We start from the raw sequence: 24,040 nt of genomic DNA, 5'->3' as shown, positions 1-24,040 counted from the left end.
ACTGAATCCTATGAATAGCCCCTGGCCCCATCTTATATGAAGGATAGCCTTATGCCTATCCCATGCATGCTTAAACTCCTTCACTGTATTTGCGGCTACCACTTCTGCAGGAAGGCTATTCCATGCATCCACTACTCTCTCAGTAAAGTAATACTTCCTGATATTACTATTAAACCTTTGCCCCTCTAATTTAAACCTATGTCCTCTTGTAGCAGTTTTTCTTCTTTTAAATATTCTCTCCTCTTTTACCTTGTTGATTCCCTTTATGTATTTAGCAGTGTCTATCATCTCCTCTGTCTTGTCTTTCTTCCAAGCTATACATGTTAAGGTCCTTTAACCTTTCCTGGTAAGTTTTATCCTGCAATCCATGTACCAGTTTAGTAGCTCTTCTCTGAACTCTCTCCAAAGTATCAATATCCTTCTGGAGATATGGCCTCCAGTACTGCGCACAATACTCCAGATGAGGTCTCACTAGTGCTCTGTAGAGCGGCATGAGCGCCTCCCTCTTTCTACTGGTAATGCCTCTCCCTATATACCCAAGTGGTGGTTAGAAAAATGGAGAATATTTTCGTGTCACAACCCATTTAAATACATGCAACATGATCGTTCCCGATTACTGCCCTGTGCAGAGGTACCGCTGATGTGAACACAAAAACCATTATTTCCAAAAATAATGGTTTCCTATGGGGATGGGCGTTCCTGATGGTTACCTGCTGAGTCTGCCCATAAAGGGGCCCTTAAAGCTTCTTTTTAAAAGCCTGTATCGATCACACCACCAAATCCATCACCATTACACTGTTCACTAAAGAGATCTAGCGGATTCTCTCTCATCAGAATGTACAATTCCCAACGTTCAGCGGACAAGTTCACGTGGGGCAGCGATTGTTTAGATGAACGCTCGTTCCCAATCTTAGGCCTCTTTCACACTACAGTATGTCCATTTCAGTGTTTTGCGGTCCGTTTTTCACGGATCCGTTGTTCTATTTTTTGCTTCCGTTGTGGTTCCGTTTCCGTTCCGTTTTTCCGTATGGCATATACAGTAATTACATAGAAAAAATTGGGCTGGGCATAACATTTTCAATAGAGGGTTCCGCAAAAAACGGAATGGATACGGAAGACATACGGATGCATTTCCGTATGTGTTCAGTTTTTTTTTGCAGACCCATTGACTTGAATGGAGCCACGGACCGTGATTTGCAGCCAAATATAGGACATGTTCCATCTTTCAACGGAACGGAAAAACGGAAATACGGAAACGGAATGCATACGGAACACATTCCGTTTTTTTTTTTTGCTGAACCATTGAAATGAATGGTTCCGTATACGGACCGTATACGGAACGCAAAAAACGGACCGCAAAACGGAAAAAAAAACGGTAGTGTGAAAGAGGCCTTACAGGCGATCATTACCCCATGTAAAAGGGCTTTAAAGGGGTGATCCAACAAAATGTATTTACTACTCCGTCAGAACGGGGTGGTGGTCACACATGCACACAACAACTCTATTCAAAGAGCGGACTAAAAGGATCTCCCATTTTCCGCGATCACGCTGTGGTCCATAAGTTGGGCCCTCTGCTTTGCACGATTTATCACTAATCCTGTTGATAGGCGATTCATCATTTAGTGGGATAACCCCTTTAAGGCTAGATTCATTCACTTTGAATGCAGTTTTTGGTGCAATTCTTTCCGTTACACATTCCTCTCCTTTTAAATCCATTCCTGACTTTGGCTCAAAAAACTGCCTCCAAACTGCGTGTGCGAATCCAGCCTTTGGGCTTCGTTCACATCTCCAGTGTTACCATATCGAGCCTAGCTGGACACCACCGGATTCCCATTTACTATAATAGGATACGTCAGGTTTCCGGCATGAAATGCCGTCCTTCTGCCGAATATACCATTGCATGCAGCGTTATTCATCTGCCCAAAATAGACTACCGGAGTTAGAAAATGGAGATGTGAGCTGAGCCTAACAAAAAGGGATTGCCAAAAGTGGATAACCCATTTAAAGTGGGTCTTGCTAGGGGTCACATCCACAATAATCTGCCCAAGTTCTATGATCAACAGAGCTTATCTCGTGGCCTACAGCTACTGGAGCACCCTACCCTACAATAGCGGCAGACCATGGGACTAATACGGGGCCCAGGGCAAGAGGGGGCCCAGTCTTAGTTGGGATTATCTACTCTTCTACTGGAGGTGAAAACGGTCAGGACTCTACCCTCTAAAAGAACAACTTTTAGCAAATGAGGCAGAAACCCCTCTGTCCTGTGTGGGGGCCTGGTTTGTTATTGAGCCCTTACTTCTCCATGTACGCCACTGGTTCACACAGTAGATACTCCAGGAAGACTTTAGTGTGCACTCCTCACAGAAACCCATAGGAGTACTGTGTGTGTAGTCCCCCTCCCATTATTTCCACCTCCTGGGTGGCCACACATGAATTAGTCTAAAAATGAGGCTAAACTCCACAACGCGTACAACTGCCCAATTGGTGGCAGAAATTTCCAGGGTAAGCCTCAGATTTCCGTTGTGGTTCTCCAGTGGACTCTTCCAACATCCGTTGTGTGAACATACCCTTACAATCCTTTCACATGGCAGAGGACTTGTCTGAAGGAGCACCGACAGACAATATGGGATGTTGATTAAAGCTTGTTTTTTACTTTTCTTTGCAGAGAAGACTTTTGATGGCCACACCCATTGGATATATGTCGACTAATGCGGGATCGGCTGACTGTCTAATATGTATGGAGCCTCTTGACTCAACCACCCAATGGTTTTGTTCTTGGGGAAATAAGCCAGTTCCAGAGTACTGGATGAACTGGCTGAGAGGCCTCGTCAGGATTCAGGGGATTACTACATCTCCTTATGGAGAGCACCTTAGACGGCAGGAGGAGTCTCTTCCAAGATATCCAGGGAAATTCTCCAAATCAACAATATTGTGGCATCTTCCACCAGATGCTGTATTACGGTAGTCTCCCCTTGAAGCGCTGGGGCTAGGTATTCAGTTCTATCTAAATACGATAGATTGCAAGCTTTATGCACAGGAAGAAGCTTTCTACCTTTTTTCCGGGTGAGAGCCTTTAAGCAGCAGAGCAGCTGGTAGATCAGAATACCATGAACCAGCAGAGATAGAGCTTGTCGTGAGAAGCCCACGCACAGGCGGGCACAGAACAATCCAACGCTGCCAGCAAGGTAGGAGAACTGTGCCACAGACACAGCAGAAGTAAAGGGGCATGCCAAGTTCTGAAGGCCTTGTGTCTCGTTCCCAATTCAGTGCGGTTTTGGAAATCTCCTAAACACCTCACAGTCATTAACCATCTGTAGGACCCCACGTGTAATACATGAACAGACTGGACCATGTGGAAAAGGTGATGTAGCCATGTGGCAGCCTCCTTTACAGAAAGGATATACAAGAAACAGCGAGAAAAAGTTGCGCGTGCAATATACACATTCATGTCTGACGTGACGGAAGGATGTCGCAGGATATTGCAATTTCATTATCGGATTTTCTTTAGCTCAATCTTAGGGCTCGCGCACACGACCATATGTATTTTGCGGTCCGAAAAATATACTGTTGACGTCTGTGTGCATGCCCAATTTTGCGGAACGGAACAGCTGGCCCCTAATAGAACAGTCCTATCCTTGTCGGTAATGCGGACAATAATAGGACATGTTCTATTTTTTTTGCAGAACAGACATACGGAAACAGAATGCACACGGACCCATTGAAATGAAAGGTTCCGTATATGGTCCGCAAAAAACAAACAACGGACACGGAAAGAAAATACGTTCGTGTGCATGAGCCCTTCAGACGATGAAGACTGTCACAATGCATACGTCGCATACCTTAGACCAGTGGTGGCGAACCTATGGCACGGGTGCCAGAGGTGGCACTCAGAGCCCTCTCTGTGGCCACCAGCACCCTGGAAAAAGTCTATGGTGTACCAATATGCCTTAGACTTTTCCTGCCCTCATCAGTGCAGGGCGCACTATGAACGGCACAAGCAGTGCACTGAATGTAGGCAGGCTATTATAGCTACATGATAAAGTACATGGAAGATATACTATATTGGACTGTAGCATTCAGGGTAAATTCCCGTGTTGGCACTTGGCAATAAATAAGTGGGTTTTGGGTTACTGTCTGGGCACTTGAGTCTCTAAAAAGTTCACCATCCCTGCCTTAGACAATCATCCTCTGGGATCTACTGGCAGTCACAATGTGCTGAATCACTGGACGTGCAGTCACTGTGTAGTCCCGGACTAATGCTCACTTTGCACCATCCTAGGATACGATACATTTATTTTTTTAGCAGAAAGTCTCAGCTTCCAGAAGCAGTGTATAAACCTAATTCACAAATCCCCAATGTGGTATAAGACTTCTTAGGGCTGTGCTAGGCACTTTCCAGAAGTAGAGACAGTACCCTCCAGATACCGACCAAGGCCTCTCAGTGTGAAAGGAGTGCTCCAGTTATGTAAAGTTATTCCCTATCCACAGGATAGGGGATAACAATTAGATTGGTGGGGGTCCTACCACTGGGACCCCAACAACTTGTTGGAAAAGTTGCCCTGAGAAAAGAAGGAGTGGCTGGTTGGGCACATGTGCAGCGGCTCCATTTATTTGTATGGGCCGCTGCACTTTCGCTATCAGAGTTGAATGGAGCAGTAGTGCTCATGTGTGACTGCCAGTCGGTTCAAACAGGGAAAACGGGGCCCCCATTCTCATCCCAGTGGACGGACCCCACCGATCAGACACTTATCACCTATCCTATTGGTAGGGTCATCTTTTCCAGATTTCTTGAACACAATGGCTCCTCTTTGTGATCTATTCTCATCCAACGTGCCCTAGATAAGTCTGAAGAAGATCGTATGCAAACCCACAGATGGATGGCCAGCAGTTATCTCTGGGCGCTTCTCAGTACGCAGTTAATTAAGCCATTAACGACGTCCTTTTCTCAATCACATGAATAGTCTGATGTCCTCATTGCACCCATCCCCTAATGCAAGCTGAACCTGACTACTTCTCCAGAGTACTACTAGACCCATCGGTGTACCATCACTCAGCAGGACAGAGCTAATAGACACTGGTCCTGGGATGAGCAGATTTGGTGATGAGCGGGAAGAACCGGTTACCTTGTGCGAATTATTGCCCAAGTCAGAGTCCCCCTTAATTTCCACCACAGCCAGCACGGCAATCACTAACACCGCAGGTTAATAAATGACTCGACTGAAACTCCCGAGATAACCAACCAAGGCAAAGTTTAACCCAACCTAAGCCAGAAACCAGTGGACTAAATGCAAAAAACGAACAACTATGCAGAAGACAGTGGATTTGCTGAGATTTTCGAGTGGTAAACCTGCAGCATTGTACAGTAGCAGCAAAGTGGATGAGATTTTAAAGTGGCTCTGTCAGCTGGATCAACCCTACCCCACCAGGCATATAACCTTGGTAGAGTTGATGTCGCCGATTAAAACGATACCTCTCTTATGTTTGTCGGTGGTATCGTTGCAGAGAAAAAGGAACTTTTGAAATTATGCAAATTAACTATTCAAGCACCAGTAGACGGGCTTTTGCCGTTCGATCGCCGCTCTAGTGACGCCCTGGTGCTCCATAATGACGCCCCTCTGCTTTTCATCATTCCTTTAGATTGACAGCGCTTGACCGCCCTCGTATCCAGAACGCGCTGTTCTGGACACAAATGCGGTCTAGCGCTGTCAATCTAAAGGCAGAAGGTGTGATGAAAAGCAGAGGGGCGTCATTATGGAGCACACGGCCGTGGAACAGACATATGGATTGAAATGAATGGGTTCACATCCAATAGTCAAAAAACACGGATCGGATGCCACCCAAAACTACAGTCGTGTGCATAAGGCCTTAGGCTACTTTCACACTAGCGTTTTTGCTGGATCCAGCAAAAACGCTTCCGTTACTGATAATACAACGGATCCGGTTGTATTATCTTTAACATTGCGAAGACGGATCCGTCATTATCGCCATTAAAAGTCAATGGGGGACGGATCAGTTTTCTATTGTGGCAGAGAAAACGGAGCCGTCCCCATTGACTTGCATTGGGGGTTATGTCGGATCCGTCTTGCTCCGCATCCCAGGACGGAAAGCAAAATACATGTTGCAGTTTGCTCTCTGGTATGAGGATGGAACGGAATGCATTTTGGAGTGTTCTGTTCAACTTTGACAATGAATGGAGACAAAACTGAAGAGTTTTTTTCCGGAATTGAGATCCTATGACGGAACACAATACCGGAAAACGTAAACGCTAGTGTGAAAGTAGCCTTAGAGTGATTTGACTGCAGGATTTAAATTTATTTAAACCCACTTCCAAATCAACTTTATCCGGCCAGAAAGTATTTATCTGTAAACTCTCCCACCACATCCGGCAACACCGTGGACAGGAGCCGCACAGATCCAAGGTCAGTTCGCTCTACTCGGCCCAGTAACAGTCTGTCCTAGAATTGATGCATTACTGAATGAGAAGAGAAAGAATGAAATGATGAGTGGGTGGCAAAATTTCACTGCCCTATGTACTGATCTCCTGGGAATGCACTGATAAGACAGGAGAGAGTGCAATGAGATAAGCCAGGGTCCAAAACATGAGGGTCAAGTCAACAGTAAAGCTGATAATTTTGTGTTACAACAAGTTTGGCTATCCTCTGTATGAAGTTAACACACTGCACATACCTAAACCGATCAACCGCATGCCCATTATTGTGTAGATGCCCTTCAAGCCACCAAAGCAGGTCTGAGCCATCAAGGCATGGACACCACAAGACCTTTGAAGGTGTCCAGCAGAAGATTCTTCAACAATTTGTCGCTCTGTGGGATCAGACGGGCCAGCCTCAGCTCCTCACGTGCATCAATGAGTCTTGGACGACAGTGACTTTGTCAGCAAGTTCATCACTTGTCGCATCTTGGACCAGTTTTGGTAAGTTCTAACATTACCGGGAAAACCTAACAAGACCTGCTGTTGCGGACACGTCATGACCCTGTCATCACAATTTAACCTCACAAAGTCATTCTGATCTTTGTGCTTTCCCAATTTTCCTGCTTCAAACAAGTCAACTTAAAAAGGTATGGGCCTTTATGTGCTGCCGCAGTGGAGTTAAATTAGGTTACTGAACTATATCTTCTAGGGCATGACCACATGGCCCAGCTATTCTTCAATGGAGAGAAGAGATTAAACAAAATACAGAAAACTTGTGTAGAGAATCACATATGTTGGTCATGCAAAAATCTAAGTATTATCACAGAAAGCAAAATCCAATTAAAACATAACTTAATATAAATTATATAAAAAGACCTTACTGGAGACCTTACAAAGCAATACCTGAGCATATAAAATATGGAGCAACGACCTGATGCAAAAAGATACATGTGGGCTCCAAAAATTACCAATGTAGGCTATTTATAGTCAGCGCCGTGGAGAACCGATAACAAGGCGATACAATATAGCGAGGTCCATGTGGACCACTCACGTGCGCCAACTTCCTCAGGATGTAAGGATCTCCATTGAGCAGGACAGCAGCTCATATGCTCAATGGGATAGCCCCTGATGCCAAGTTTATCATTGATTATCGGTATAGCAGTGCTACGTTGGGATATACAGTACATTTATAGCCCTAATTGGGCTCTATTTATATAATATATATTAAAAGTTATGTTTTAATTGGTTTTTGCTTTCTGTGATAATAAGAGAAGAGATTAGGCCTCCGCCAGATACCACTGGTGGCCATTAGTCTCCCATGGGAACAAAGGATAGGACATGTAAAATTCAACATGGCTGATCCTTCCTTTCTCCAACATGATCTGTTGGGGCGAGAGTCAGCACATCCCCATACACATAAGTTGGCTGGTCCCATCAAAAAATTGTTGGGTTTGGCCAATTTGCTCCTATATGAATAGGCACCTATATCTCCTCTCAATGGGTGAAGATGGGTCATGGACTGTAATATACATCTATGGCACATCTTCACCTTTTCTGAATGAAGTGGAGAGAAGACTTCAGAAGCTGAAAATACACTGTGCTCTGCTGGGTGGGCCTTCATTCTAGGTAATGAACCAGTGGTGATCCATAGCCTCAAAGACCACCAGTCAGAACTTATGACATACACCACTGACAGGTCTGAAGTTTTCTACACAATGATGAAGAATTGGTTTACAATTTAATTTGCAATTTATGAAGGTCCATCATGGCAACGTAACAACCAACATATTGCTTTACACAAGCCATTCTTCTCCTTTTATTCTCCTGTCCCACAGAAGCCAATGTCATCACGAGCCCCCTTTACTCTTCTGTGTGGCCCCAAATGCTGGCTAGGTCATTGTCATTATGACAAGTGTCATCACCACAGCCCAGACATCAATGGAGACTTTGAAGACTTGTTGTGTTTGACAGGAGCTTGTTGGGACAAGATATGGGCCGGGCTGTGACTAGAAGAACAAAGAAGTCCTGATGGAACAAAGGCCTCAACCAGCCTGACAAGAAGTCACTGTGACACTTCCTAATGCAAACACGGACACGCTCGGCTGCCCACCAAATGTGCTCAGCACCCGTGCAGCGTACCAGGCTCGGGCAGACACAATATGGACCCAGGAGGCTGGATGTAAAAATAATATTTACACCAAGTTCTCCAGATGCCAATGCTCCTGTTCCCAGTCCCGTGATCACTAGAACGGGGGAATTTCTGCCATCTCAAACATCCACAAATCTTCTCACCAGCGGCTCTAGAATATTACGGCAACTTTAATTCCCTTGGCTAATTAAAATTAAAATCAAGATCGCATTTGTTGGTCAAAAGCTTTCCAGAGGCCAGACAGGTCTAATCGGCTTACACAGATTTCATGTCTGCAACCCGAATAACACCAAATACCCTGCAAGCGCCCCTCTACTTCAGACGGATTAGGTGGCCGATTTCTATCAATCTTCCCTATAGTGACACCGACCATCGTGCTCATATATGTTTAGGGCGGGGTTCACATGGTACAGTCAAGGATTGGACAAATGCTGAAGAAAAGACGATATAAGGAGCCAAGTTGCACTTTTAAGATTTCTACATTGGCACCAACAAAAATGGCCCATCACTATTGAACATCCTAACGTGCAAAGCCAATTTTTTTGGTTACATCCATAATTTGGATCTCAAGATAGGTCTTCAATATCTGATTGGTGGGGGTCCGACACCTGGGACCTCTGCCGATCAGTAGTTTGAAGAGGTTGTGGTGCTCCTTTGAGCATAACAATGTGGCCTTCTCACAGCGTCGTCCATTGGATAGTGGCTGTGCTTGGTATTGCAGCTCAGGCCCATTCACTTGAATGTGACTGAGCAGCATCTAGGCCATTTGACCAATGAATGTGACCTCACTGGCCTAGGAAGAAGGTGTGGTGCTCTGCAGCCTTTTCAAACAGCTGATCGGCGGGGGTCCCGGCAGTAGGACCTCCACCCATCAGATACTGAAGGCCTATCCTGAGGCTAGGTCATCAGTATTAAACACTCAGAAAAGCCATTTAACAACTCAAGGACTTTCAGGTAACGTTTTTTTCAATGTCAAACAACAAGGACAACCCGAGTTCTAGAGAAGTTGTCCATCCAGAAGTGACACAGAAATGAATAATGGCACCCTTTCAACTCTAGGGTAATAGAACAAAAAGAGAAGATAATTTTTTTTTTTGAATAAAATGAGTTCGGTCTTGGTTAAAGGGGTTTTCTGGGATTTTGGTACTGATGACCTATCCACCAGTGGCCTAAACAAGAGAACCTGGCCCACGCTAGAAGGAAGTTTGAGCAGAGCACCAGCTAAGAGTGCGCCCTTCCATTTAATACCTAGGACACTGGCCCAAAACAGCAATTGGTGTAAAGTCCTGGTGGTCAAGCTTCCCCACCTGATCAAGCATTTATCACAGATAGGTGGCACAGGTTGTGGGGGGGGGGGGGGGGGCTGGCTTTAAAGGGAGTCTGTCACCACATTTTAGCATGTTAGACTGTTAAAATAGGGTTATGTGATCCAGCCAGAACATAAAAACGGTACCTTTGTAGTAGAAAACGGACTTTTCAATTTGCCGAAAACGAAGTTATAAGATTATCTTCTGAGCCCTCTCAAGTGCCCAGGGTGGTCTCTCAATCCTCGGAGCCCCAGGCAGGCACCTCCTAAACGGCTGATAACTCCGCCCTCCGTGCGCCTCTGCCCGCCCGTTTACTCCCCTCCCCTGTCCCTTTCCACTGCGGCTGAGCGGTCAAAATCGTAGCGGGCTCATGCGCAATGCGATGCCCGCTCCTGGCAGGGCATCGCAATACCTACTGCGCATGCGCCCGCTACGATTTGGACCGCACAGCCGCAGTGGAAAAGGACAGGGGAGGGGAGTAAACGGGCGGGCAGAGGCGCACGGAGGGCGGAGTTATCAGCCGTTTAGGAGGTGCCTGCCTGGGGCTCCGAGGATTGAGAGACCGCCCTGGGCACTTGAGAGGGCTCAGAAGATAATCTTATAACTTCGTTTTCGGCAAATTGAAAAGTCAGTTTTCTACCACAAAGGTACCGTTTTTATGTTCTGGCTGGATCACATAACCCTATTTTAACAGTCTAACATGCTAAAATGTGGTGACAGACTCCCTTTAACAGTAATGTACACAACCCCCCCCCCCCCCCCCCCTTTTTTTTGTTGCATAAAATACATTTTGGTGAAGAACCTTGAGAGATCGGTCACATCTGACCAGATGGGCATCGATGAGCAGTTTTAACCTTGGCATTGTTCAGCCTATGGTAAGTGGAGATCCAGGATTCTCCAGCTATAGGAGGAGACGGCTGATCAATGGCAGCACGTGGTTTACGACATGCACATCGAACAAAAGAAGAAATGCAGAAAATGTGGGTGAGGGCACAAGGCAGCGTTACATTACGTGTAACACAGACGGCCCTGACTGTAATAACAAGCTCGTTGTCAGATGCTGGGACCCCATGACCCATAATTTCCATATCTCCAGCTCCCGGGCTAGCCTCTAGAATCCCTCTTTATACAAACAGCAGCTGTTGCTCGAGCTCCCATTCCTCACCTTCAGGCCAAAATTGTTAATATCCTCCTGTCATCTGCCTTCATTCCGCTTGAAAAAAGACGGCTCTCACACAGCGCACGCCGTTTAACCCCTTCAAGGCCGTGGAAAGGCAACCATCACAGATCCGCTCCGTACCAAGTTCACCACGGACCAGGTGGGGGGATGAACAGTCTGCAGAGCAGGGTCCCGGCCGGTCCTTGGACATACAACCTGCTTGAAGTTTCCACACTTGTCACAGCAGTTGTGAGGACCAGCCATGAAAAGGAGATCAGCTGTCACACCAGGTTTACGAGATAGCGCCTGTTTGACAAAGGCACAGCTTGTGCCGAAACGCGTCACAGAAAATTATGTGGCAATAAAGAATTATTTGCAAGACTTCCTTCAAGAGTGAGTGCCGGTCCTTTACTACACTAGTCTAAGGATAGGTCAGTAATACCGATTGGTGAGGTTCCGACACCACACACCCCCCTCCGATCAGCCTCTGGTGCTGAAATGAGCACTTTGAATGGAACAGGAAGCACAGCGCCGTTCAAGGTGTAGTGGCCGCGCTATGTTACTGCAGCTCAGCTCCCATTGAAGTGAATAGAAGCCGAGCTGCAGTAACCCAGCACGGCCACTACACTTTGAACAGAGCTGCACTTCCTGTTCCTTTCGCAGTGCTAGTTCTGGAGGCTGCAGGGAACAGCTGATCGGCAGGGGTGCAGGGTGTTGGGCCCCCACTGATCGGATATTAATGACCTATCCTAAGAATGGGTCATCAATATCAGGAGCCTGGAGCACCCCTTTAAACTCAGGCAAACATGCATGTTTTCTGTATATGGAGGGTGAGACAAGCAGCTGTCAAAATATTGCTGGCACCACTGATCTCCACAGCAGAAAGGACTGATTAGAAAATCCCAGAAAAGCTGAATTTCTATGGCCACCCAAAAGGGGGTGTCTCACCGGGAAATTCACTGTTTACACCAGGCAAAGTGCCTTCAAGGACTAGCTCAGCTGAATGTAATGATACCCATCGCTTAGGTATACGTTGCTTCATTCTGGATAAAAAGGTACTTTTAATCCATATGAAAATTAGCAATTAAGTGCACCAAGGGCGGGAACAAGCCTCTCTGTGCACCCTTGCCCCTGCCCCTTCCTCTGCAAGGCCCCTCCCACCTCTCACTTTTGATTGACAGGACCAGGTGAGATGACTATGAAGGACGCTGACCCTGTCAATCAAGGGAAGAGCTGACAGAGGAAGCAGGAGGAGCAAGAGTGCACAGAGTGGCTTGGACTCGCTCCCGGTGCACCGAACTGCTCATGAATTAAAAGTACTTTTTCTCCAGAAGGAAGCAACGGATCGCTACGTGAAAGCTATCATTACATTCAGATGAGCTAGCCCAAGGGTCAGCAACCCAGCTGTTGTGAAACTACAACTCCCAGCAGGCTCTATTCACTTCTATGGGAGTTCTGAGAACAGCCAAGCAAATGTGCATGCTGGGAGTCGTAGTTACACCACACCTGGCGTGCCGAAGGTTGATGATCCCTGAGATAGCCCTAAAAGGTAATGCGCCTGGTTTACCAGGCCCTTTTAAAGGGGTATTCCACATTGTAAGGTTAGAGCATGCATGCCATGACTTGGATGATCCCGATGACAACTCTAATGCCAGTGTTGTTTCGCCATAATGCGTATATACGAAATGTGCCCTTTAATGTGACCTGGAGGTCATTAGCACACAGAAGTCTGTTTGTAGCCTATGAGATCACCTTGGACTGAAAGTCGCCAGGTAAGTGAAGCACCCATTGTGTGCCAGTTTCGTAGCAAAGTGTAGACTGAAGGATTACGCTCTCCACCCAGCACCACAAATACCACAGCGCTTAGACAATGAATAATAGAGCCCTTATCTGTGCCAGAAACCGGAGCATTCAGTGTCAATCCGAGGGAAGATCACCCTGAACATGTAAAAACTGACACAGCCAACCTAGGAACCCACCGCCGGCACGGCCGGAGGCCTGTCACCCACGTCGACGCTATGCACCGACTTGGTCACGCGGGTCTTAAAAGGGATGGTCTTATTTCAAGTAACCGTCGCTCAAATATCCTTCCAGGTCATTCCTAAATAGTAAAAAAACTGCATCAAACCCACTAGGTGCCCCCCCAAAACAAGAGCTGCAATGTTTCGGTGCCCCCATCAAAGATGCAAAGTGCTGCCGTACCCACGCCTCTGGGACCCAGGAGAATTCTATGGTGCCCTTAAAGGGGTATCCCCATATCACTAGGATGTGCCATCAATTTCAGATGGGAGCTGGGACCCGCACCTATCTCCAGGATTAAAGGGAAAGCAGTCACACTAGTGTGTCCACCTCCATTCACCGCTGTGGGTGTTCGGGAAAAAAAGCCAAGCGTTGGCTAAGCTATTTACGGCAGTGCCATAGCGGTGAATGGAGAGTTGGCCACACTTGTGCGGTGTGCTCTCTATTTACCGCTATGGGACTTTCTATAGCAGTAAATGGAGATGCGGCCGCGCAAGCGCAATGCGCTCTCCACTTTTCTGAAGATAGCAGCAAGTCTAAAAGTGTGACCTGCACCTAGCTGACATTGATGGCACATTCTAGCCATATGCCATCAATGACCCGGATGGCAGCACCCCTGCAGATCAGCTGTTTTACAGTAGCACCAATACCGCAAACTTGCAGCGGAACCACGCCAGTGTAGCAGCCGATGATGAACCCATTCTTCCAGCCCCACATGACATCACACAGGAGTGCAAACAGACCAAGGCCCAGTGCTCCGAGTACCACAATACCTCTCCTCAGGCATCTTAGTACATTGCAAATTTTTGTGTATTCCCCACAAAATAGCAATGCTGGTGCATCTGGCCTCACAACCTCTATTATTCCCCCAGGAAACAAATAAACTGCCAATTGGATGTTACCACTCCCCTTTCGTCGGGGCAGAACAGGGACGTCACCATGCACAGACAGTCGGCCCACCCAATGTTCATCTATATGGCCGCCTTTAATCATAGCTAATTTTCATTCACCCACTGGAGAATTCCTTTAAGTCTACAGGACTCTCCCCCCCCCCCCCCCCCCTTCCTTAGATATTTGTTTTGCACAGTAACCCACAAGCTTTGATATAGCTTCCTGTATAATAGTATGACTGGTTACTGTATAAACTGGTATTTCAATCAAGCTGAAGACTGAACGTCTACATTCAAGCCCCTAATCCTAAAGTCAACCGTGCATTCCACCATTTTCATCATAATCGGCCTCTGAGGCCCCGCACATAGGACCTCAGCTGTGTAAACAGAACGGCAGCTCCCATTCATCTCATTAACACAAACACACTGAGAAACGAGCGCGCAGCGACTTAAAACCTGACGTTTTACTCCGCATTTCAATCCTTGCAGGTTTACAAAAGAATAGGATGCGGGGAATCGTTAGCCTTCAAGGTTCCTTCTACAATCCCGTCTTCCAGGCTCTCTTACAGGAGATCTTCCGGAAGTCATATAGAATATAATAGTCCTTTAGGGAAAACCCTGCAAACACTTTTATACTATATTACCTAGTGGCTGAGTTTGACCAACATTTGTTCGCAGTGGCGTAACTAGAAATGACTGGGCCATACAGCAACTTTTTGAACGGGGCCACCCCCCAGGAACTTCTTCACAACTCCCTCCTCCCGTGCAACCTCCACTCCTGTGTCAAAAATTGCTCAGATGAGCCGCTGTCTGTCCGTTTTCTACTATGTCACTGTATATAATGTCACTGTATAATACTGTTGAGGGCCCGACAATAAAGTCTTTTAGTCCTCCTCCTGGACGGGACCCTTCTGAGTTCAGGCCCAAAATCAGCCGCTTCCCCTATAGCTACGCCATTGTTTGTTCGCCAAATGCCGGAATGATGAATTTCAACATGCCCGATCCTCTGTTCTCGAGAGACATAAGTCACCGTCAGTGGCTTACCTTCCTCTCCCTATTGAGAACACATGCACACTTGGCCGAACCACGAGTGTGTACTAATGATGATGTCGGGAGGAACAGATGTCAACCCACGAAATGTATAATCACCCTCCACAGGATGAGTGATAAATAACGTAATCGCCAGGGGTTCAACTGCTGGGACTGATCCTGAGGATAAATCATCAATATCAGGAGCCTGGAAAACCCCTTTAAAGATGGTGCCTGCTCAGGGGCTGAGTGGGCACCATAGCTACCCGTGGCACAGTCCACCCCTTAGATGCTGTGGTCAGTTGCAACCACAAAATCTGAGTGGTCATTTACTAGGAGCGCTGTGCTTCTAGTGACCGAAGAGATCACAGGAGCCGTTTAGTTGCTGTGGCAGCCTGGGGCCTTCTGAAGGCTCGGAGGTCTGCCATAGCAAAGTTCCTATCAAGCCCTGCCTGTGGCAGAGCTCAACAGGAACCTAGCGATTTTCCCACTGCAGTCTATAGTATAAACAATGAGATGATCTCATGTTAATTAATAATAGAGATTGCCTGGCATAAAATGAGCCCTCACACAGCTCCGTAAACATAAAAAATTATGGAGATTCAGAGTACAATGATGCAAATTTTTTCCAGCTTCCCACTACATCCGTTGCCATTTCAAATGGGGAAATTAGAAAGTACAACTTATCCCGCAAAAAAACTGCTCTTGTGCGGCTAGGTGTACGGAAAAATAAAAAAAGTTATGGGGAGTTAATTAAAAAAAACTAAACGGAAAATGGCTGCATCAGGAAGGGGTTAAAAAGGAAACATTTAGATTGTATCAGTAAATGGAAAAAAAGAAAAGAAAAAGAAAAATTCTAAATTTGTTCCTGTGTAACAATACGGAAACACAGTTATTACCGCCACCTCTGCACAGAAGGACAGCGCGCGCTGCAGCCTGGAGACAATGACACCTTTGTGCTAGCAGCAGGTGAAAGGTTCATCTGCCGGAGCTCGGATCCTGTTGGGTTATGTGGCCCCCTGAAGCCATCATGTTTATGCCCGTGTTGCTGCAATGTGTGACAATGACAAGTGTTTAAGATGTCAAGTTGTGTAGGTGCAAAGTGACTGGGAAACCAACAGCGCAGAGAGAGGAGGAAGAACAGAGCGGCTGAGTGAGGAGGAGAAGAAGAAAGACGCCGTCTACAACACAGAATGTGAACGAGGACGTAAAACAAGAAGTCTGGGAAAGAACTGTACACTGGGGGGCGCTAAAGCCCATGTGAGACAGTGACGTCACATACCAGCAGGAAGCAGGCGCACCGGGCACTAGGACAACGCGCCTAACGATTGGGGTAATCGCGGACAACTAAGTGCCGCAACACAAAGCTACGAACACATGTACTGCCAGGATTGGTGGGGGTATGACTCCCGGGGTACACGAAATGCGTGACTGCCAGAGAGAGCAGAGTACCCAGGCGCTCTCTGGCAGCCATATAGAGCACTGACCCCAATTCTCATGATCGGCAGGGACCCCAGCGGTCGGACCTCGCCTATTAGACGCGGTGCACATTTGTCTGCAGAAAATGCGCAGGAAAACTGCAAAACCGCACTCTATCATGTTTTTTGCGGATTTGATGTGGATTTTACACAGATCTCACCCCTGAAATCTGAAAAACTGACATTCTGCAGATTTCAAATTCTGTGCAGCAGAACAATTTCCGCACGGTAGAAAAAAAAAGCAGTGTAGATGAGATCTGTCTGATCTCATTCAGTTTGCTGGTGCTGTACTATGCAGGTCTTTTTTTTTTTTGCATGAAAATCCACGCTGAAAAATCTCACGTCAGGTAGACCAAGACTACTTTCACACTCGCATTTGGTGCGGACCCGTCTTGTATCTGCACAGACGGATCCGCACCAATAATGCAAACGCTTGTATCCGCATCGTCAGACGGTCACCAAAACGCTGCAAGCTGTGTTTTAGTGACAGTCTAAAAAACGCAACTGAGACCAAACGCAGCCAAATTGATGCATTCTGAGCGGATCCTTATCCATTCAGAATGCATTGGGGCTGAACTGATCCATTTTGTGCCGCTTGTGAGAGCCCTGAAATGGATCTCACAAGCAGACCCAGAAACGCCAGTGTGAAAGTAGCCTAAAGGGTCATTCACACGAGCGGGTTTTGGCGTCCGCTAATCATCCGGACTGAATCCTGACCCATTCATTTTAGGAGCATTGTTTTCTTTTCTGCTTTCAGGAAAAATCACCGCCTGTTCTATATTGTGCCTTTGCGCAGCTCTGGCTTCAAAGAAGTGAATGGGGGTTGTGTAAAAAAACGGAAAGCGTCGTCCGGATGCAATGCGTTTTTCACTGGTGGACGCTAGGAGACGTAGATCGTTATTTTTCAGACGCGTGGCATACCCATGCAATGAGTTTTGCAATGTGTACATGCAGCAATTTTTTCACTGCAGATTTTATTTTGAAATCTGTGGCTTGTTTATTATCTTGCAGATTGTGCGCTGATTTGCCGCAGGTATTTTCCATTGAAGTCAACGGAGTTCTGAAAGCCACATCCAAATCGCCAAGACAAAATGGTTTACAGAATCCGCACCTGTGCATTAAAATTTGCGTAACATTTCATTGTGGAGCTGCATTCCAATTTGATGTGGACATTATTAGCACGAAAATCCGCAAGTGCGGAAAGGAAAATACGTAAGGCCTTGTTTGGAGATCCGACAGGCTGGTCCGTCGCAGAGCAGCCTGCAGGATCCTCCACTTCACCGTCACATACCCACTGATCGCAATAAGTTCCGGTGGTGATCTGCCCATTTTGCGGCATAAATGCTGGGTTTCGGCCAGGCAAAAACCGTTGCATGCAATGTTTTCTGTCCGGCCAACCACCAGCATTTGCGCCGGATGTCCTAAACCGAGATGTGAACGTGGTCTAAGGGTATGGCTACACAGCTGTGTGCATGAAGCCTCAGCCATACCCTAAGCCAAAAAATACCTAAGGCTTCACGCACACAGTAGTGTCCGTATTTCGGTGTGCAAACAACGGGTCCACAAAATACAATCACCCAATTCCGTATTTTTTCAAACTCATCAATAGAAAGGACTATTCTCATCCGCAAGAAGAACCAGAATCGGACACATTCTATAATTTGCACTAGTCAAATGGATCCACACAAAAATTTCTGAGGTGTGCATTGCCCCGTTAAAGTGAATGGGTTGGCGTGCTTTCCGCAAAAATATGGATTTTGCATAAGGATAAAAAATACTGTCATGCGCATGAGGCCTAATCCAGCACCGCCGCATACACCGTACCCTAAACTAATTGTGCAAAGGGAACAATAGGGAATGAAGTGGATTAGTGACAAGGACAGCTGGCTGGGAGAGATGATAGGGGGGGTAGAGAAGACTACAACTCCCACAGCACCCCAGATAAAAGCCAATACCAGGACGAGCAGCTGCCTGGAAGGGATAAGGAGGCAATCTAACCTGCAGACGGAGCTGTCAGGATCAGCGCCTCTTACCAGAGAACTTCATAAACCCCCCCAAAATCAATCATTAAATGCTCGCTAATTAACCATCTGATTATCTGCCACGACTTCAGCCGGGAAACTGATAGAAATGAATGTCAGGACAGCTGTGACGTGGGAGACTGTGCATTACACAGTGTGCCGGCCTTCTGTGTGAACTGACAAAAAGCATGGAAATGTCATTTATTTCTGCATGGAGCCCCACACACAAAACCTACAATTAGTCAGATCCACGGACGTCACTGTGCAGATCCTCACCCACACAGAGATGGCATTAGGAGGACTATTCAGGGAGAGGGGGGAGCTGTGTGTAAATATATATATATATATATATATATATATATATATTATATATATATTTTATACACACACACACACCTATAAAAGCCGTCATCTACATGCCCCTACTGCACCTCTGACTGCGATTCCATACAGCATCTGATTTATACCGATGCCCTTCTCCTTCAGAAGCTATTATATAGCGATATACCGAGCCTCTATAATACAGCACCATATAGCGGTAACATGAACAAACACAGAGGGAGTAAGGGCGCTGAGCTTATATGGCAGCATTATAGCATATATAGCTGCGACATATGTATGCCCACGGCCATATGTTTGATCCGCACCCGATTTTTGGGTGGATCAGATGCGGACTTGTTCATTTCCATGGGGCCGCAGAAGAGGCAGACAGCCCACCGTGTTCTGTTCACATCCTTATGTCCGTTCCAATGCCCCACAAAAAAGATAGAACATGTCCTATTCTTATAGGACAGGACATTTCTATTAAAGAGAAAAATAAAATGGCAGCACCGCGCGCGGCTGGAACATGATTTGCAGTCCGGAAAACATGTCTGTGTGCATGAGCCCTTAGCAGTCCTATGTAAAAGACGTAGAGCTCTACATTCACCACACGACAATCTCTGGAAGGACAGTGATCCCTCTCCTCTCACCCAGAGCAGGTTTTCAGGTCCCCATGTATCATTCTTCGCCAAAAAGACCAACACCCCCCAAGACCACTTTTTTGAATGCAGTTTGAGGTGGTGGTCTCAGAGTATGGTGCATATCCTCACCTCCTAGTTCTGTCAGCAGGTGACCTTTACTTTGGGAGAACAGTCGTAAATATCACTGGCATCATATTACCAGATAACCACAATACAGTGAGGGGCACCGGGCCTGGCAGCTGCCTAAGTGGTGGCAAAGTCATTTTCTAATTTTCCACTCATTTTCTGGATTTCATGAGCAACACAGAATATGAGAGGAGACAATCCGAGTATTTTAATCCTTGTACACGCCGGCGTCACCTAAACCATCCGCTGCCCTGGACACGCCGGCGTCACCTAAACCATCCGCTGCCTTGGACACGCCGGCGTCACCTAAACCATCCGCTGCCGTGTACACGCCGGCGTCACCTAAACCATCCGCTGCCGTGTACACGCCGGCGTCACCTAAACCATCCGCTGCCGTGTACACGCCGGCGTCACCTAAACCATCCGCTGCCGTGTACACGCCGGCGTCACCTAAACCATCCGCTGCCGTGTACACGCCGGCGTCACCTAAACCATCCGCTGCCGTGTACACGCCGGCGTCACCTAAACCATCCGCTGCCCTGGACACGCCGGCGTCACCTAAACCATCCGCTGCCCTGGACACGCCGGCGTCACCTAAACCATCCGCTGCCCTGGACACGCCGCCGTCACCTAAACCATCCGCTGCCCTGGACACGCCGCCGTCACCTAAACCATCCGCTGCCCTGGACACGCCGGCGTCACCTAAGCCATCCGCTGCCCTGGACACGCCGGCGTCACCTAAACCATCCGCTGCCCTGGACACGCCGGCGTCACCTAAACCATCCGCTGCCCTGGACACGCCGGCGTCACCTAAACCATCCGCTGCCCTGGACACGCCGGCGTCACCTAAACCATCCGCTGCCCTGGACACGCCGGCGTCACCTAAACCATCCGCTGCCCTGGACACGCCGGCGTCACCTAAACCATCCGCTGCCCTGGACACGCCGGCGTCACCTAAACCATCCGCTGCCCTGGACACGCCGGCGTCACCTAAACCATCCGCTGCCCTGGACACGCCGGCGTCACCTAAACCATCCGCTGCCCTGGACACGCCGGCGTCACCTAAACCATCCGCTGCCCTGGACACGCCGGCGTCACCTAAACCATCCGCTGCCCTGGACACGCCGGCGTCACCTAAACCATCCGCTGCCCTGGACACGCCGGCGTCACCTAAACCATCCGCTGCCCTGGACACGCCGACGTCACCTTAACCATCCGCTGCCCTGTACACGCCGACGTCACCTTAACCATCCGCTGCCCTGGACACGCCGGCGTCACCTTAACCATCCGCTGCCCTGGACACGCCGGCGTCACCTAAACCATCGCCTGCCATGTAGATGCTACAGTCTCAATCTTTACCAGGACCTTTCATGAAGCCCTTCAAGACTCATGACCTGCACAATCATGGACACTGAATGCTACCTGTCATGGCTCATCTCCTCCACCATCTCATGACCTTAACCTCTTCAGTATCACACACAACACTAACACCCAGCACTGCTACATTGCGCACAGCTCTGCTACAGCCGCACACAACACAAATCCAAAGTCAGGAAATCCTTGTCCTCACTCTGTGAATTGCCAACAGCATCCTCTGGTCTCCTTATCTGAACCCACTGGAGGTCTCACGAAGACATGAACCTAATGTAGAGTCAGAAGGGAGCTGGAACCCCACCAAACCCTTCAGCAGCCAGGGCATTATGGGGGTGCAGCACACAGACCCCATACGTCCCAGTTTACCCTTCCTCACCACACACTGCACTCGTTACAATCAGATGAGAGTTGTAGTGGGTCCCCACTATGTGGACATCTCACATGCAGATATTCTCATCACAGCCAGAATCTGCACGACGGGATAACTGCCGCCGAGGGGAGACCAAGGTGGAAAGAAAAAAAAACTTCAAAATGCACATATTAGGACCGGCCTCTACCACTTGGGGGCGCAATGTAGTGGTCACCGGGAGAAGAACTTGTAATGGCTGTATCAACCCAATCATAAAGCTATGGTCAGAAAGGGGCACCAGTGTAATCTACACCAAAATCTGCACAGGTGACCTGCACCCCTAAACACAGACACTACATGACCTGCACCAACAACCCCCATTACCCCTCCTAATAATCTGCACCATCTACAACCCCCCTACATAAAACCTACAGCTCCTCCAGACAAACTGTAACAACAGCTGCTCCCCCTCTCTAGCCTGCCCCACAGGCTGCTCCCCCTCTCTAGCCTGCCCCACAGGCTGCTCCCCCTCTCTAGCCTGCCCCACAGGCTGCTCCCCCTCTCTAGCCTGCCCCACAGGCTGCTCCCCCTCTCTAGCCTGCCCCACAGGCTGCTCCCCCTCTCTAGCCTGCCCCACAGGCTGCTCCCCCTCTCTAGCCTGCCCCACAGGCTGCTCCCCCTCTCTAGCCTGCCCCACAGGCTGCTCCCCCTCTCTAGCCTGCCCCACAGGCTGCTCCCCCTCTCTAGCCTGCCCCACAGGCTGCTCCCCCTCTCTAGCCTGCCCCACAGGCTGCTCCCCCTCTCTAACCTGCCCCACAGGCTGCTCCCCCTCTCTAACCTGCACCACAGGCTGCTCCCCCTCTCTAACCTGCCCCACAGGCTGCTCCCCCTCTCTAGCCTGCCCCACAGGCTGCTCCCCCTCTCTAGCCTGCCCCACAGGCTGCTCCCCCTCTCTAGCCTGCTCCACAGGCTGCTCCCCCTCTCTAGCCTGCCCCACAGGCTGCTCCCCCTCTCTAGCCTGCCCCACAGGCTGCTCCCCCTCTCTAACCTGCACCACAGGCTGCTCCCCCTCTCTAGCCTGCCCCACAGGCTGCTCCCCCTCTCTAACCTGCACCACAGGCTGCTCCCCCTCTCTAACCTGCACCACAGGCTGCTCCCCCTCTCTAACCTGCACCACAGGCTGCTCCCCCTTCCCCAATCACCTGCAGCAGTAGCACCGATCCCCTCTCCTCCCTCCACATAACCTGCCCCTCAGGTGCCCGGTCACACACGGTGCGGTCAGTGTGCGGCACATACCCGGCAGACAGTAGACCCTTCATCACACACACACTTTGCCCCGGCAGGATAAGTCTCCACGGTCCCTGCCCCCAGCTGTAACCCCGGCAGCCTGCCCTCCACACCGTCAGCCCGGAGACTTTCTCCCCTCCACACACACGTCCCCGCACCCTGAGCCTGAGCCCGGGCCCCGTCCTACTTCCCGGAGTTTCCAGCACTTACCGGCAGCGGCTTCCCCGAAACCCGACTCTCAGCCTCTGTCCTCCGCTCCGCTCCGCTCCCACCGCTTCCCACAGCGACACTACAAGCCACGCCCCCCGCCTCTGCACTGACCGCACGAGCCCCGCCCAGCGGCTACTATGGCCGCTCATCTCTTGCCAGTCAATCTGTGGTACGCCAACCAACGTTTTTTTGTTGTTTTTTTTTAACATCTTTATTATTCACACATTACCGTGAAAAGCAAACAGAAGTCGTATAACGAATACCGCACCACATTCCCGAGAAATTCGACTTCGGCAGTTTTTATGCCATGCCGGATGGGATTTTGACTACTTTTGCTAACTGTTGGGTGCATAAGCCCCACCCACAAATGCTAGTCACGCCCTCTCAACTGCGGCTACAAGCTGCGACAGAGCAGCGCCACCTACAGGCAGTGCGCCCCCATGAAGACTGAAAGAAAAGCTGTCTGTTGAACATAGCAACCAATCACAGAGCAGCTTTCATTATTCACGAGCAGAATACAAAATGAAATCTGAGCTGTGATTGGTTGCTATGGGCAACAAAGACAGTTTCTCGTTAAAGCTGTTTATATTACCACTACTATTATTAAAATGTATATAGCGTATATAAAAGGGTGGTTCCATCCTGTTTGGGGTGTTTCTTGGGCAAGATCCATTTATTTATTTAAACTGCCATAGACATAAAATTGACACAAATAAAAAAAAAAAAAAGTACCTGGAGCCGGCAAAATCATAAAACTGAAGAAAATTACAAAAAAAAATTATATGTGAATAAGCATAAGGGTCCGTTAGTAGTTTCTTCATGGCGTTTTTTTCCCCAATATGAGAAGGTGATGTGTAAACTCCTGAAAAAATACTGAGAGATACGGCATGCTGCATTTTTTAAAAGAAGCAAAAAAAAAAGACAAAAAAACACCACCTATTGAACAAAAACCACCAGGAGCAAAGAAATTAAAACAAAAAAAAAACCGCTTGTGTGTTCTGCGTTTCGTATTTTCCCTAACATCAGGACACACAGCTGGTGTTTTTACCACAAAAAAAAAAAGTAAAAACCCCACTAAAAGTGCAAAAGTGCAGAAAAAGCCAACAAAAAAACGTTTTGGGGCATGCTTAAAGGGGTTGGCCCATCTGACACTTTGGCGGCAAATCACTGGGATATGCCACCAATGTCTCCTAGGCAACACATGGTATTTGATTTGAGATGGATGGTACTGGAGGAAGTTAGAGGTGTGA

General features: G+C 48.2%; 1 protein-coding gene across 3 annotated transcripts in view; it reads right to left on the bottom strand.

Moving 5' to 3' along the window:
- SIPA1L3 (signal induced proliferation associated 1 like 3) overlaps positions 1–22,870 on the bottom strand; it is a 129,431-nt gene extending 106,561 nt beyond the window's left edge. For 2 of the 3 annotated variants that reach the window (XM_044305305.1, XM_044305309.1), the window contains exon 1: positions 22,791–22,870. The gene's annotated coding sequence lies outside the window, so the exon portion shown is untranslated. Of the gene's footprint in view, positions 1–11,051; positions 11,156–22,790 lie in introns of those variants that run through there. The other variant, XM_044305306.1, reaches the window with a different exon arrangement.
- Between the last annotated feature and the right edge of the window lie 1,170 nt (positions 22,871–24,040).

The sequence above is a fragment of the Bufo gargarizans genome, chromosome 9 (assembly GCF_014858855.1).
Source record: "Bufo gargarizans isolate SCDJY-AF-19 chromosome 9, ASM1485885v1, whole genome shotgun sequence".
Classification (NCBI taxonomy): domain Eukaryota; kingdom Metazoa; phylum Chordata; class Amphibia; order Anura; family Bufonidae; genus Bufo; species Bufo gargarizans.
The sequence above is the reverse complement of the archived record's forward strand: the minus strand, read 5'-3'. Positions and strand labels throughout refer to the sequence as shown.